We start from the raw sequence: 13,105 nt of genomic DNA on the forward strand, positions 1-13,105 counted from the left end.
GAAAAATAGGGTTGGGAGGATTTTCAAGTAACTTGACCTTTTTTTATGCCGACTGAAATGAGAAATCTCATTCGAAGGGAGAGGGCAGAATGGACGAGAAAATAGGAATATTCGTCGAATATTTTCTATTTTCTCATGTTTGGTTTGAAAGATATGATGCGATGAGATGGGATTAGTATTATCAAAATAAGGGATGCGGGCTCTCACCAAATAGGTGCAATCCCAGTGTGAAAAAATTTTTGTTAGAGGTGGATTGTTCTTGTCTCCCACTTTACACTATTTGGTGTTTTATTCCACAAAATACCATTTTATGACGAAGGTAACTTTGTCTTCGTCTTCTCAAACAACAAGGAGACAAGACGCCATTTCACACATCATTCACGTTTTTTTTTTTTTGCATTTTTTTATCAAGAACGTTTTTCCTTCCATGTGTTTCAGGTGCTTAGTAGACAAAGAGCACGAGTTCATCTCTAGAAATTGGAGTTCTCATCCACATTTTCTCGAAGGTCAGTTTTCATCCTCATCTTCTTCCCATATATTCTACATTTGCTAAATCTTTGCTATTGAGTTGCCATATCTAAAATCCTTTTATTATTATTTTTTGTTGCTAAAAACCCCTGTTCATTATATAGATCTACCAAGTCGAAAGTATTTTGTTACAAATCTAACACGAATTTAAACTTCTCGTGGAGATCTGCTCTTGGATTTGTCAACTCTCATCAACCAAACACTGAAAGAAATTTTGTAGGATAGTGGGTCTCAGAAAACATAGTGACCAAAAATAAAAATAAAAAATAAAATTTTCCTTTCTCATCCCACTAATTCTAGGCAACCAAACGAACCATATGAAAATTGGAATCCCATACACAGCTCCTAACCAAACGGTTAGAATTCTGATTCCAAGCGGATCCTCAATGGATTAGCGGTTTCAAACATTGTCTATAAATGGGCCCATTAACATAGCCCAAACCCGAAATTTACAGATCAGGCTAGGTTAAAAAATGATCGCCCTTATTCCGTGACATTCCAAAGGCTTTCTAATCAGCCACAACGGCGAATTTCTACTCTGTATAACTGCAACTCCACTCAGCGATCGACGGTATCCCTCCGTGAGTTCCTTTACTTGCGCACAAAGTTTTTTGATTTTTGCCATTATTCAGTCCAATTTACAATTGAGCAATTTAGTTGCAGGGTGCAGATAGATTCCTTTTCTCTGAGGTTAGCTCTCCAAATCTAATGCATGCCCTTATCAGCTTTGATGTGTTTGTTGGTCTCTTTTCTTTTTCCTTTTGCGGGGTTCTTTTCTCCTGTGGGAATTTAATTGAATCTACTTTTTCATCTGTTTCGTTATTATCGTCTCTCTCTCTCTCTCTAACACCTGCATGCTGTTGATCCTCAATACATCATGCAGTTGTAATAATTTATCGCAATCTTCATTTGCAAATCTCCAAGGTCCAACCACACAGTTGATTACCTTCATCCGGTAACAAACATTGTCCTCTAATTTCATCTTTTATTTTCCGTATTTTTTTCTAAAATTTTCCTCTTTATTCCCTCTATTTGTTCTGTTTTTATGGTTAATATTTTGCTCCACATTTAAAATATAAAAAAGTAGTGCAGAAGCAGAACTACTTTGGAGTTCGGAATATGCTGGTGTGTCCCATGAAAGGAGCATAGAAGATGCGTCTCATTTCCCAGAGCCAGAGAACAGAGAGAACGATCTGGTGAAGAAAGAGGCAAATCATAGCAGATGAAAGAAACTCAAGAAGAGGAGAAAGCTACGCAGAGATCATCCAATCATTTATGCGCCATTGAAATTGGTCTGCGTTGCAGAAGAAACATCTCGCCATCTCGGTGCTTTAATTAATAAATTAAAAACATAAAAATTCCTGGGACGGCACCGCCAAAAGCTTTAGCGGGTTTCTGAATTGTTCGTCGGCAATAAAGACATGATACCGAAAGAGTTTTATTTTTTAAAGATATGGTACGGTTGCTGTTTTCATTTGACGCTGTCGGTCGAATCGGAAAACGCGTAGTGGCAAAAAGCGGATTAAGACTGAATGCGTTACGTGTTCACAACGGAAAAAATTTTAGCTGTTGAAGGCTATGAGTGCCACGTTGTGATGAAAATGGATATATTAATAATTGAGTGTGATTCGTGTGAATAGGTAAACTGCCCAGAACGTGCCTTGGTCACCGTGTGAAAAGGCAACTCCATCGACAAGCTTCCTCCCTCGTGAAGGATTTTTCACTATATTATGTTGGGAATGGCACTTGTGAATTCTGATTCCATCAATAGTTCCTCATTTCCTGCTTCCAACACTTTATCCTCAAACAACATAACAGATCGTTGTATTGTAAGTAATTACATTTCTATGAGATATGGCTTGTGAGCAGCCATATGATAGTCGCGCTGTCATCTTCAACTTCAACGTGTGTAGATCACTTATTACTCACCCCCGCAAAAGATGGCACATCGCTTTGGCTGCTATCTCTGCTATTCGACGTATGACATCCCTTGTTTTATCCGCCAAAACCCACAAACATTTCCTCCATGCTCTCTCATCCCGTTCTGTTTCTTACACCATCCTAGATATCCAGCCCAATCCTCATACCAGTGTAGATATCCTCACTAATAATGTGTTCAACCTCGATAAGATTGCTCTCGTTGAGATTGTAAAGAACAAAGACTTCACCTCCCTCAACCATCTTGGAGGTGTGCAAACTGTTTCAACCGCTCTCCATTCTGACCCAGAGAATGGAATCCATGGAGATGCTGAAGATGTCAGTCGTCGACGTGAAGCATTTGGTTCCAACATGTACCACAAACCACCTCCCAGAGGTTTGTTATCTTTTGTTTTGGAAGCTTTCAAAGACACCACCATTCTCATTCTCTTGGTCTGCGCTGCTCTATCTCTTGGCTTCGGCATCAAAGAGCATGGGCCCAAAGACGGCTGGTATGACGGTGGCAGTATTTTTGTTGCTGTCTTCCTCGTGGTCGTTGTGTCTGCCGGTAGTAATTTTAGACAGTCGAGACAATTTGACAAATTGTCGAACATCAGCAGTGACATTCAAGTTGACGTTGTAAGAGATGGTAGGCGCCAACAAATCTCAATATTTGATGTTGTCGTTGGAGATGTGGTGTGTCTGAACATCGGTGATCAAATTCCAGCTGATGGGTTGTTCTTAGACGGCCATTCACTGCAGGTGGACGAATCGAGTATGACAGGTGAGAGCGATCACGTTGAAGTTGATGGCATCAGGAACCCTTTCATGCTCTCCGGCGCCAAGATCGCTGATGGGTATGGTCGGATGCTAGTTACTTCTGTAGGCATGAACACCACATGGGGTGAAATGATGAGCTCCATTAACCATGACTCCAACGAGCGCACACCATTGCAAGTTCGGCTAGACAAACTAACCTCGTCTATAGGGAAGGTGGGTTTGACAGTTGCTTTCCTCGTGCTCGTCGTGTTGTTGGTTCGCTACTTCACAGGAAACACACAAGACGAAAATGGAATTCAGGAATTCAATGGCGGCAAGACAAAGTTCAACGACGTCATGAATGAAGTAGTGCGAATGGTCTCAGATGCAGTTACTATTGTAGTGGTGGCAATTCCCGAAGGCTTGCCGTTAGCCGTCACACTCACTCTTGCTTATTCCATGAAGAGAATGATGGGTGACCAAGCAATGGTGCGAAAACTCTCAGCGTGCGAGACAATGGGCTCGGCCACCACCATCTGTACTGATAAAACAGGTACGCTCACAATGAACCAAATGAAGGTCACTCAATTTTGGCTCGGTAAAGAAGTCATGGTGGATTATTCTTTGTCTGCAATCTCCCCGGTTGTTCTTGAATTGCTTCATCATGGTGTTGGTTTGAACACTACTGGTAGCATTTACAAACCCGCTTCAAATGCGGTTCCTGAATTCTCTGGGAGCCCAACTGAGAAAGCTATTCTATCATGGTCTGTATTGGAACTGGGCATGGATATGGAGAAGGTGAAGAAGAGCTGCACTGTTTTTCATGTCGAAGCCTTTAATTCGGAAAAGAAACGAAGTGGCATTTCAATGAGAAAGAATGGTGAAGAGACGATCCATATGCATTGGAAGGGGGCCGCTGAGATGATACTTGGGATGTGTTCGGACTACTATGAGAACACAGGTACTAAGAAAACCTTGGATGAGGATGCTAGGATGAGTATCGAGCAAACAATCAAACACATGGCAGAGAACAGCCTCCGATGCATTGCCTTCGCGCACAAGCAAATTCCTGGAGATGAAAGAGCGCAACAAAACCTTGATGAAGATGGCCTGGCCTTGTTAGGCTTAGTGGGTATAAAAGACCCATGCCGATCAGGGGTTAGACAGGCGGTGGAAGCCTGTAGAAAGGCTGGAGTGAACATCAAAATGATTACCGGAGATAATGTTTTCACTGCAAGGGCCATAGCCATTGAATGTGGGATACTCCCATCCATTGAGGTCATTAAAAGTGGAGAGATCGTGGAGGGTGTAGAATTTCGAAACTACACACCGGAACAGAGGATGGAGAAAGTTGACAAGATCCGAGTGATGAGTCGGTCCTCTCCCCTTGACAAACTGTTGATGGTGCAATGCTTAAAACAGAAAGGCCATGTGGTTGCAGTCACCGGAGACGGCACGAACGATGCACCGGCTTTGAAGGAGGCTGATATTGGACTCTCGATGGGCATTCAAGGAACCGAAGTGGCCAAGGAGAGTTCAGATATTGTCATATTGGATGACAACTTTGCTTCGGTGGCCACGGTTTTGAAGTGGGGGAGATGCGTTTACAACAACATCCAAAAGTTCATTCAATTCCAACTTACTGTGAATGTTGCAGCTTTGGTGATCAATTTTGTTGCAGCGGTTTCTGCAGGTGAAGTGCCATTATCTGCAGTGCAATTGTTATGGGTGAATTTGATCATGGACACATTAGGGGCTTTAGCATTAGCCACGGAACGACCCACAGAGGAACTCATGGAGAAGCCACCGGTGGGAAGGACTGAACCACTAATAACCAATGTCATGTGGAGGAACCTCATTGCTCAAGCCCTATACCAAATAGCCGTTCTACTGACTCTGCAGTTCAAAGGTGAGTCTATATTCGGAGTAACCAACAAAGTTAACGACACTCTTATCTTCAATACATTCGTGTTATGCCAAGTCTTCAACGAGTTCAATGCGAGGAAGTTGGAGAAGAGGAATGTGTTCAAAGGGATCCACAAGAATAGGTTATTCTTGGGGATCGTGGGGGTGACAATTGTGCTTCAGGTAGTGATGGTAGAGTTTTTGAAGAAGTTTGCAGATACAGAGAGGTTGAATTGGGGCCAGTGGGGTGCTTGTATTGGCATAGCAGCAGTCTCTTGGCCGATCGGTTGGGCTGTCAAGTGCATACCGGTTCCAGACAGGCCATTCCTTAGCCTTCTCAAGTCATTGACCCTCAAAATTCTCTTACATTGATTCATTTTCATGATTCATTCTTTTGTGTATACCTGTTATATATATATATATATTCCCCATCCCCACCTTCCAAATTCCAATGCTATCGTTGAAAGGCGAGCTCTTTTTGTTCCTTCGGTAGGTGAAACATATATAGAAATAGAAATGATTTCAAATTTAAAAAACTCCTCGTCAAGAAAAAGCAATTGTAATGTAATGTTCATTTGAAGAAGTTGGCTCATTGACCCAGTTCTTTTCTCATTTGCGTGCGGATTCTGTTCTGCTTTATAAAAACTAAATCAGTTTTCATTAACCAGTTTAAGAAGATGAGCTTAGAAATTTTCATTCACTTTACAATGACAAAAACTCAACCAGACCCTGGATATTTAATTATGATTTTAGTCATCAGTTTGAATTCTAACTTCCGTCTGGCATTTGCAGTGAAAGTTCCGACTTCTAGATGACATTGTTGGACAAGGCCAACGCAACTATTAATCTGTTATAAATGTATTAATTAGTGTTTTCCATTCAATTGATTTAATTATAGGTGTTTTTTGTTTTGAATTCATTTAGTAGCCCCAGAAAGAAAGAAAGACTGATTCTGTGATCCAGGAACAAGTAATTGTGTTTCTTCTCTCCTGGCTGCCATAAAATATTGTGAGGCGTGTTGCGCTTCATTACCATTACCAACAGGTTTGCCTTCCATGAAAAGAATGGTTGCTGGTAAAGCGATGGTTTGAATACTCTTAGCTTGTAAAACAATTAAATTAAAGTGGTTTGAATTTGAAAACATATAGCTTAGGAGCGTCAGTGGAACAGTTTTGCTCGTTGAAACTCGCCCAAATCAAAATCAATTTGGACAGATTGGATAGAGCAATAAGATATATTGATTTGGACAAATCCAGTTAAAGGTATTTATTGGATTGAACCAATATTTGTAGAAGATAAGAATACAAGTGTCAATGAACCAAGTTTGGGTTGAACCAATCTAACTTAAAATCAATTTGAACAGATTGAACAGTCCACAGAGCAGAATATTTTTGCCAACATTTTGCCTACTACTCTAGTAATATTGTGTAAATATCTCCATGTATTTCAAACTACGAATGGATGAATAGCTTTTTTTAACGAAAAAAGGGGTAAATTATAAAGACCCCATGTATTATGGGGTCTGTGACAAAGACCCCCTGTATTATAACCGTGAGACAAAGACCCTCCTCTGTTAGCCTTCTCTTGAAGTCCGCCCTTACAATATTTTTTAATCCCCACATTACCCTTATAATAACTACCCAAACATTTGGAAGAAAACACTTTCATCTTCCCCAACCTCATGTACACGAACAGAAGCGGCGGTGGACTTCAGTTGAAGTCCTCCCTTTCTCTCCTCCGCTTTCTTCTTTCCAATTTCCTCTGTTTTCCATTGTTTGCAGATGGAGAGAAATCGAACTGGGCACACCAAAACAAGATTTTTGGGTGAACATCGACACCGGAGGCAGCTTGAGTTGGGTCCGATACCAACCCTGTACTAACTGCTCCAAAATTACAGTTCAATAGCTGCAATAGCTACCGCCATTCCTGCTTCTGCTTCTGGGTTTTCCGGGTTGAACTAGTCACTTCATCCCCACCTCAGTTCTTCCCGTTGTGGTGAACATCCACCCACAACGTTCATTCTTGCTTCCCTGTTGTGGGACATGGCATATTCTCGGAGATACCGAGCCATCTGTCTCCTGCTTCAAAGCGAAATTCAAGTCCTCCAGAGAACAATGAAAATTGGGCATCGTCCAAACTAGGCAGCAGTTCATTGAACTTGAAGTCTACTTGCAATCATGCGGTTGATGGAGCTGCAGTTTTAATAAAGTTTGATCATAGCAATTATTCGGGATTGGAAGATTTCCAGCTAGGAGTCATGGTTTCTGGGATGGCAGAAGAATACAGACTGGGCTTTCGTCACAACAAGAATCTGCTATGCTATTCGCAAACTATCCAACAGCATTCGGTGATTGTTCAGCACCATAATACAGGGTAGGGAAGCAACCAGTGCCAGTTGTTAAGAGGAATGACCTGAACATGGGTTGTGTGTAAGTATTTCCAACGAAGGATTTAGATGGTATTGGGGGTTTGGCAGATTATCAGACATACAGAAGCTATGATGGAACGAAGTTAGAGCCATATACGACGGTGGATGTGAAGGGACATGGCATATTCTCGGAGCTGGAGAAGAGGAATGGATTTGAATTGACTAGTTTTCAACAACAGGGAATAAGTGCGGTGGGGATGAACGTTGTGGGTGGAAGACTTCAACGGAAGTCCGCCCCGCTGTTGTTCGTGTATCGTGAGGTTGAGAAGATGAACGGTGTTTTTCTTTTAATTATTTAAATAGTTATTATAAGGGTAATGTGGGGATTAAAAATATGTAACGGTGGATTTCAAGGAACGCTACCAGAAGGGGGTCTTTGTCTCACAGTCATAGTATAGGGGGTCTTTGTCACAAAACAAAGTACAGGGGGTTTTGTCACAGACCCCATAGTATAAGGGGTCTTTGTAATTTATCCAAAAAAAACCCCATTCACTTACTTTCTAGTAATTTTTGTTATTATTTTTTTTTGCTGATATGAGGGTTGATTTTGTTTTCAAAGACAACTAACCATACTGGAACACACCATTAAAGATAGATCTATGTACCAAAGAAGGCCTAAAGATGAGGGAAATGAAATTTAGTAGTATTTTTTTGCCTTTTTTTTCTTAGAAATTATAAGAATGTCACTCTCTACCAACTCTCTCTTTTTCTTTTTTCTTTCAAATTACAAGAATGCCACACACTCTCATGGTTTTTAAAAATGACTTGGAGGCCGAATTGGTCAGGGGTCCGTTACCAGGTCGAACGGTCCGACCGTTTGAATGAACAATCAGCCCATTCTAACAAAAAAAATAAAAAATGATCAAAATTGTTCGAATGGTTCAAACGGTTAACCGCCCGGGTCAGTGGTTTGTTGACCAAAATCAACGATTTTGGGCAAATTTCCGATTTTGGAGAAAATTGAAACCAATCACTTGACCGGTTCCCGGTTTTTTTAGTCCAATCGTCCAGTCCGGTCTAGTTTTGAAAACCATGCTCTCTCTTACCAACTCTCTTGCTTTTTCTTTCAAATTACAAGAATGTCACTCTCTCTTGCTTTTTTCTTTCAAATTATAAGAATGCCACTCTCTCTTATAAATTACAAGAATGCCATCTCTCTCTCCTTATAAATTACAAGAATGTCAGCTCTCTCCTTATAAATTACAAGAATGCCACTCTCTCTCCAATTGAGGGAGACCTCAGCTCAGCATCTCGGCTACTAGGGGACCTACAATCAAAGGTAGTCGAGTTCGAGCCAAGCCAAGTTCAAACTTCTAAACTCAAGCTCAAGTCTTTAATTTGAATCAAGCTTGAGCTAGACGACACCTCGACCACTAAGGGAGACCTCGGCTCGACACCTCAATCACTAAGGGAGATTTCGGCTCAGCACCTCGACAATTGAGGGATACCTCAACTTGGGACCTTGTCAACTAAGGGAGACCTTAGCTTGACACCTCGCCTACTAGGGAAACTACAACTTGACACTTCAGTAGCTAAGGGAGACCTCGGTTTGGCACCTCGGCAATTGAAGGAGACCTAGGCTCGACACCTCGGCTGCTTGAGAGACTTGCGATCAAAGGTAGCCAAGCTCGAACTTCTGAGCTTTTGACTCGATTCAAGTTCGAGCTCAAGCTCAAGTCTCTATTTCAAATTGAGCTTGAGCCTGATAGTTTATGAGCGAGCCCCTGCAATGCAAGGCCCCCTCTGCTAGTATGATATTAAGTAGAATAGAATGGGAAAACAGGATTCATATAGCCTACCAAAATGCATTGCTCTTTATGATGCTAGAAAGACATGATACGAGAAAGTTTTGACCAATAAATTATAAAATCCATGTGAATTTTGATGAAAACCCACCTAATTAGTTACCACTTTGATGCTAGTTGATTGGTTATAATTTTGTGCCTCATGTCTTTCCAACATCATAGTCAAAAACATTAATCAAATATACGATCAAAATTTTGACTATTTTTTTACTTCATAGGGCTACACAATCCGGGGGTGGGGGTAGCCCATCCCCCCAACCCTGGTGACAGTGGGATTTGATCTCAGGTCGCTGCTATAAGTAACCAAAGAACCTACCAAGTGAGCCACCATTAGTGGGATTTTGAATATAAAAGATCCCTTTTTCCAACAATACAATAGCCAATTTTGAAAATAAAATATCTCTCCGAAAACCATGATGACCAAGTAGGTTCGATCAGCAAGCCTAGGCAATAAGCAACTCCATGAACACTAACACCCAACCAACAAGCAACAGATGAGTGTGATGCGCGAAAGTTGTTGCAATAAGCGAGAAAACAGAAGTACAATGGCAGTGTGCTAGCACATGTAGTGTGGGACTTTACCTAGTAAAGGAGAAAAGGATTCTAAGATTTCAAATTTAAAAGACTTCTCGTCCTCAATGCCGCAATTATTCTAATTTTTCTTTTATATCTTTTTATATCATTCTAGTCGTCCTTACACCCACTTCACAACATTTACAATCGTACATTAGAAACATTTTCCATGAATAAAAACATACAAATAAAGAGTTGTCCTTGATGTGCAATTGCAACCTAGAAGGGTTGTGAGGTAAGTGTGAGAACCAATTTTGTAAGAGGAAATCCAAATTCATTCTACTCATCTATCCTTCCTTCCTCTTTTCAGGATTTGATGTGGGAGATGTGATCTCGAATCTCAATCAATCACCTTGCCCCAATTCTGCTTCTGAACTGATCCTTGATCCCTAGCTGATGTCGGGTGGTGTGCACACAATAATGCCTTCATGTATCCCAGTATTAAAACAAGTAGTGAGTTATGGTTGCAGTCTTATAGAGACAATGAACCAATGTTTTAAAAATCAACATGGAGGCCAAACCATTTTTGCCTCTAGGTCGCAAGTCACCGGTTCAATTGTCTAGGTCAAATGGGTCAGACCATGCCACATTAATTAGTATTTTATATTTTTAATTATATGTGTATAAACACATATTTTATCAATAAGTAATATATAATTTATTCTAAATGTAATATATACATTATTTTATATTTAATTTATTCATTTAGTTCAGTTTTTAATTTTTTATTCATAAAAATTATTAAAATTGTGATTTGAGGCCAAAAAAGGGTTTTTTTCATGAAGATAGTGGGGGCAATGCACCTATGACACCTTGGGATGCATAGATCTCGAAAAGTTTCCCAATTTTAAAGCAAAAAAAAATCATCGAATTGGACATTGCCTCCGAAAGTTTGCATAAATATTTAGTGTGCAACCAATGACCCGATCACCAGGTTAATGGTCCAATCGGCCAGGTTGGACAGTTTTTAACTTGGTCAATTGTTTTCAGAAATTTCTAGGTTTTCCTAGAATTCAGCCTAGAATTATGACCAAATGATGGTCCAAATAGTGCAACTGGCCAGGTTAACAAAGTTGAAAACACTACCACAAATGGTGAATTCATATTCATATCCTCTACACCGGTGGTGCAAAAGGAAGACCAATAAAGAACCTACCACACCACCCTATCTTTTTCCATTTCAAAATTAAAGTCCTTTTTCTAGATGGTGTGACAAATTGCTATTGGTTGCTTGAGAAAATTTCAACAATGAAGAGGTTGAGTTCATAGTTATTGAAAAACCCCATTTCGTTTTAGACTGAGTTAAGCAAAAAGGATGAAGAGAAAAAATAAAGAATAAAAAACAACCTTAAGATATGTATTTGGTTTAATGAAAAATAAGGGCATATTCTTTGCTATGATGTTTGATGTCTAAAAAGTGCAATTATTACACTAAGAGGTATATTGGTATTGGTGAACTTTTCTTTCCTTCAAATTCTGAAGGCAGAGAATGTTGTTTTGAGTTATGAATTATGAAAATTGTCAAATGTCCATTTTAACCCCATATATGAGAAATTTTGTTTGTTTATGTAATTCAATAAAGAAACAATATTAAAAATTATTATAATGATTAATAATAATATTAATTTATAATAATTATTATGAGTTATTAATTAATAGTCATTATAATATTAATAATTAATTATAGTAATAATAATTAATGATAATTATTATAATAATTAAGAATGAGTTAATCATTAATAATAATTATTAATAATCAGTAATTACTGATAATCATTAGAGTAATTATTAATTCTTAATAACATTATTAATTACAAGTAAAAATTAATAAAAATAATTAAATAATTATTAAATCAGTAAATAGATAATAAATAAAAAAATAAATACTAATTACATATTTGAGTAATTGAATATTTAATTAATTATTTTTGTTAATAATAATAATAATAATTAAAATCTAATGATAATCATAATTATAATTATAATAATTATTATTCTTATTGAATATGAGGCCCTTGAGTTATAAGGAATAAGAAGTATTTTGTGTTTTAGGGTATTATTAGAAAACAAAAAATTATAAGATTAGTCTTTAGGAGATAAGAGCTAAGAACAAAGGAAGAGGCCCTAAGTGAGAAAAGCATAGCATGACTCATATACTTTCCCTCAGCCTTCTTTATATTCTAAGCAGCATATCCCTCGCGGAATTAACACCTTCCCACAACTTTCCCTCAAATTTCTGCGTTCTATATCCGCTTACAGGCCTTGGGGTTCAAGTTTCTCATCATTATTTTCAATGACACTAGTACAACCAGACTAGCAGTATGACGGGCGTGGTCTCTCTAGATTGGGTTAGGCTCATAGCCCATTGTAGACACACCTTCCCCTTGTTTATATAGCAGGATTGGACTGGGGTCAGCAAGGCAAGTTGATTAAGCTAAAACAAAAATACAAAAGTACGATGCAATTGAATGCTTCTATTATTTAACTTTTACTTGACTCTAGAATGTGCTGTAGGACGTTATGGGCCGGATTTTAAGATTTGAGCGCCAACCACCTGGCTGGAAGCAAGCCCAGATTTCCTACCCACTCTCTATCTTCGGTGAGTTGAGTCACACATCTCTCAATTCATAATAAAAGATAGCGGGTAGAGAACGGACAGGAAGAGTGGTTAACAAGTAGTTGAGACCATTCAACAAAAAAAGGAATATTAGATTAACTTAACGCGGCAATGACCATGTGAGGTGGTTGTGAAACCAGTTATAACATTCCATGTCAGCTATGTTAGGGGATTCATGACCAACAAAGACATCCCATGTCTGCCATGTAGGCAGAGTGAGAGATTGGATTGTTGGAGTTTATACTAACTGGCTCCTTCTACGAAGGACCCTATCTAGGTCTTTTCCTTTTGTAAATTTCGAAGCATTCTCACGTCACCTTCAAAAAGACCAGCTTTGCTTTTAATTCCACAAATGAATTGAGTAAATTCCTTGCTACGGAGAGTGGATACATAGATCATTCCAGATAGTTTCCCTGATTCTTCGTTCTCCTTCATAAACTTACAAGCCTTAGGATCCAACAAATGATTTTAATAATGAACCCTATATGCTCAAAGCAAATGTATATAAATGGATCACGGGATCAGTGTATTTACCTCATCGCACAAAGCCACAAACATTAACAGCGCAATAGC

The 13,105-nt window shown here is 39.1% G+C and overlaps 1 pseudogene across 12 annotated transcripts; it reads left to right on the forward strand.

Annotated features, from left to right (window-relative positions):
* Positions 1–702: 702 nt before the first annotated feature.
* LOC148848026 (calcium-transporting ATPase 12, plasma membrane-type pseudogene) lies at positions 703–5,721 on the forward strand (annotated as a pseudogene). Of its 12 annotated transcripts, none has more exons than XR_016101316.1 (4): positions 973–1,109; positions 1,186–1,218; positions 1,412–1,483; positions 1,616–5,721. The product of XR_016101316.1 is annotated as a calcium-transporting ATPase 12, plasma membrane-type pseudogene, transcript variant X5 (transcript). The 12 variants fall into 12 exon arrangements; XR_016101315.1 differs by having other exon boundaries at positions 1,621–5,721; XR_016101320.1 differs by having other exon boundaries at positions 1,192–1,218.
* The last annotated feature ends 7,384 nt before the right edge of the window (positions 5,722–13,105 follow it).

This window comes from Nelumbo lutea, chromosome 6, assembly GCF_056320005.1.
Source record: "Nelumbo lutea isolate HS-2025 chromosome 6, American lotus-T2T, whole genome shotgun sequence".
In the NCBI taxonomy this organism is placed as follows: Eukaryota; Viridiplantae; Streptophyta; class Magnoliopsida; order Proteales; family Nelumbonaceae; genus Nelumbo; species Nelumbo lutea.